The sequence below is a fragment of the Schistocerca americana genome, chromosome 3, assembly GCF_021461395.2.
Source record: "Schistocerca americana isolate TAMUIC-IGC-003095 chromosome 3, iqSchAmer2.1, whole genome shotgun sequence".
In the NCBI taxonomy this organism is placed as follows: Eukaryota; Metazoa; Arthropoda; class Insecta; order Orthoptera; family Acrididae; genus Schistocerca; species Schistocerca americana.
The window spans coordinates 967590391-967594865 of NC_060121.1; positions in this window are offsets into that span (position 1 = coordinate 967590391).

The window sequence follows — 4475 nt, forward strand, 5'->3', positions numbered from 1 at the left end:
ACTGAACTCTTCTCTCATAGCACTCCTTAAGCTCGTTTTCGTTTCCTTCAGGTAGACTTTGATTTTGCTAGTATCTGCGATGAAGCTCTCTTTGCTTCCGACTTTCCAATGCAGTTATTCAAGAACGGCGAGTCTTCCCCATTCTTTAAATCTTTGTTCACCACACCCTTGTCTAAGGTGAATTAAACAATGCTTTTGAATGCTGTCCATATTGTGCTCTACATCTCCGTCGTCAGAGGTGAATATTTCATAATGACAGATATTCGGCAATCTGTACCCAGATGCTCTTGCTAAGCAAAATTATTTTCCCACTTCTCTTAACGTTGCATGTAACAGCCACCACCGAGCGAGGTAGCGCATTGGTTAGCACACTGGACTCGCATTCGAGAGGACGACGGTTCGAACCTGCGTCCGGCCATCCTCATTTAGGTTTTACGTGATTTCCCTAAATAGCTTCACGCTGATGCCGTGATGGTTCCTTTGAAAGGGCGCTGCCTACTTTTCTCCCATCCTTCTCTAATCCGATGGGGCTGATGACCTCGCTGTTTGGTTCCCTCCCCCAAATCAAACCAAGAAGCCAACATCCACAGTTAGTGATAGTATCACGGCCTTATGATAACTGATGAACTTCTCTGCGTTAAACGATTCGAAAATATCACGGTATAGGTGTACATGTTTGGGTGCTCGTATCACGGGATAATTATATATTTTTATTTTTATATTTATATTGTTTATGATTTCGGTTGGGGCGGCTTTAAATATTGTGGGCTAGCATGAGATTTTTAATTAACTTATACCGCGATAACACTCGTAGGAACATGCTGCCACGAAGTACGTACGATATAATATTTTTTTAACACAATGCGTGACTCACCGCCTTCTAATAAATAGTTTGCGTGAATGCTGCTATTTAGAAAAGAAAATATGCGTATTCTTACGCAAACTGTAATTATTAATATGAGTCTGAGGGGCTACTGGTTATTTATGTACCAAACTACATAAAGATTAACTGAGATATTACTGAGCTTATTAAATGGAATGATTTTCAATATTTCTCGTTCATTATTTCCAAGGCAAAACTGGAGAGAATCTCATCTGTCGTTAGGCGGACAAAATAAAACGTATTTAACTCATTCAGTGCTGTGAATTTGGGTAAATGAAATCTATCACTACTCTTTTTAACTTTGAAATTAATGGAAGATCAAAATTTAGAAGTCTCTCGCGCTTACATTTAATATTATGACATGAAATTTTAATTAAATAGTACAGTCAGCGTAATGGCCGACTAAATCCTGCTAGGGGAGATGAGCTCCCTGCACTACGAAGTTCTGTAAAAACTTTTTTAATTATAATTAATGGTTGCAATCATGAGTGGTGACAACTAACTCAATAATACACACTTTCTAATAACAACTTCTATTGTGTTTTTCAAAAATGCAAATAAAACTTACGTTAATTAACAGACAGCACTACAATGGCGGCCTACCGGTAGACGAAACAAAAACACAGGCCCCCATAACCGCACGAGTGGTCGACTGTGAAGAGCGGACAAATTGAATAGCTGGGCGGCGGCCATTAGAGTGGTAAACTGACGCGCGGAGTTCGAATGTTTATACATCGCTTTTGGTTATAAAATGCCTTCCCTAGAGTTAGGTCACAAACATAATGCCTCATTTAAATACGTTACTACAATATAGTTTTTAATTTATGAACAAACAGCAACTAGTCACTGTTTATGAATTTATGTTACGTAGTACATGGAATCTGCCGTAGCTAAAAGTTATGCACTGGACCCCTAGCATTTTTCGTAGTTCATTTACGATAGATGTACGCAAAATGCATCAAAATACTCGAAGATTTGCCCACTATGTTAATAGATATTTTCTGACTCTACCTTGCTTTAGATTTTATGATGAAAAGTGCGTTATATATGGCGTAGTGCTTTGGCAACTCACGACCAAATTATCAAGTTTCAACCTAACCTAGACCATGAAAACACTACCGATCAGCCAGCTACAACAAACAAGACTTCAGGCAGGCATCCAGTATTGCATTAGTCACAATATTTACTTTCGAAGATGTACACTTCAGTTTATATGTGTGGTTTTTTCATATAATAAATAAAACTCAACAACTGTTCCATCGAGAGAAGTTGTGAAATCAGATTACAATTACACACATTCTGTTGCATTTTATAACGATAAAAAGCCTGCTAACTCAAATTTCGTGTTGCTTGCAACTCGACTTTTATAGTTAAAATAAAATGTGGTTCACAAAGAAAAATTTATCTCCTGCTGTATACGGAAAACGAAAGATGGATGGAACAGCATCATCTTTCAGCTTTCTGCGATTTACGTAATTTTCAAGGAAACAACTTTCTTCAAAATGATCGGAACATATAAAATGGTATTCTGTCGGTCGGAAATCTTGCCTCCTGACAGCGTCCTGACGTACAGACAGTATAATTACGAGTAACAAATCCTGTATGTACGCCCCAACAAATATACAACGTTAAATCAGGGTCTTCATAAACAACAGTACTACACAACACATCAGACTACAACCACTATAATGGCGTCCAGCCGAAGGTTCAAATTATCCTGCGACTGCAGCGCCATCAGTGAGTCTAGTTATTTTTTACAAGGTCTTTGCAAAAACATGAGACTTCAATCAAAGCATTGTCTCTGATCTTCATGGCCTATGTTACACAGAGATTATACAAAAAAAAACATGTTTTGTTAATTGCATCGATATTTGTGTTTTGATAATAATAACTTACGTCCTTTACTGTTTGTTATACATCGCCCAGACGTACTTAGTCTTTAGATAATTTATGTTTCACACGTCTCATAGCAAAAACTTCTTTTCCGTTTCTCCAAATGTCCATTTATGTGACGTACCGGCACAAAAAGTTTAGGTGTGTTTGTCGCTGTCAGGTCGATGGCATTACCCTCACAAGCGGATTCCTTAACTATCAGATTGAAATAATTGTGGGTCAAGACATTCAGAATAACGCCACACGGATGCCTGTCTCTGGGATCAGTTTCAGATACAAGACTACCCATTCTATAGCTGGCAAACTGAAGACTCCCACTGTTACGATAAAAAGATGAGGAATCTTATTCTCGACATTCTGCAAGTTCTCTCTGAAACTCTCTGCCAGTACAATTCGTGACACATGTCGTCTGTCGACGCATTCGATTATCATGTTTGACCATCGTTCCTGCCAAAACTTCATTTCCGGAAAGCCTTTGGCTCGGTGCCCCATTACCAGTTGTTAACGAAAGTCCGGGCAAGCGGAATTTGTTCCCATATACACTCCTGGAAATTGAAATAAGAACACCGTGAATTCATTGTCCCAGGAAGGGGAAACTTTATTGACACATTCCTGGGGTCAGATACATCACATGATCACACTGACAGAACCACAGGCACATACACACAAGCAACAGAGCATGCACAATGTCGGCACTAGTACAGTGTATATCCACCTTTCGCAGCAATGCAGGCTGCTATTCTCCCATGGAGACGATCGTAGAGATGCTGGATGTAGTCCTGTGGAACGGCTTGCCATGCCATTTCCACCTGGCGCCTCAGTTGGACCAGCGTTCGTGCTGGACGTGCAGACCGCGTGAGACGACGCTTCATCCAGTCCCAAACATGCTCAATGGGGGACAGATCCGGAGATCTTGCTGGCCAGGGTAGTTGACTTACACCTTCTAGAGCACGTTGGGTGGCACGGGATACATGCGGACGTGCATTATCCTGTTGGAACAGCAAGTTCCCTTGCCGGTCTATGAATGGTAGAACGATGGGTTCGATGACGGTTTGTATGTACCGTGCACTATTCAGTGTCCCCTCGACGATCACCAGTGGTGTACGGCCAGTGTAGGAGATCGCTCCCCACACCATGATGCCGGGTGTTGCCCCTGTGTGCCTCGGTCGTATGCAGTCCTGATTGTGGCGCTCACCTGCACGGCGCCAAACACGCATACGACTATCATTGGCACCAAGGCAGAAGCGACTCTCATCGCTGAAGACGACACGTCTCCATTCGTCCCTCCATTCACGCCTGTCGCGACACCACTGGAGGTGGGCTGCACGATGTTGGGGCGTGAGCGGAAGACGGCCTAACGGTGTGCGGGACCGTAGCTCAGCTTCATGGAGACGGTTGCGAATGGTCCTCGCCGATACCCCAGGAGCAACAGTGTCCCTAATTTGCTGGGAAGTGGCGGTGCGGTCCCCTACGGCACTGCGTAGGATCCTACGGTCTTGGCGTGCATCCGTGCGTCGCTGCGGTCCGGTCCCTGGTCGACGGGCACGTGCACCTTCCGCCGACCACTGGCGATAACATCGATGTACTGTGGAGACCTCACGCCCCACGTGTTGAGCAATTTGGCGGTACGTCCAACCGGCCTCCCGCATGCCCACTATACGCCCTCGCTCAAAGTCCGTCAACTGCACATACGGTTCAC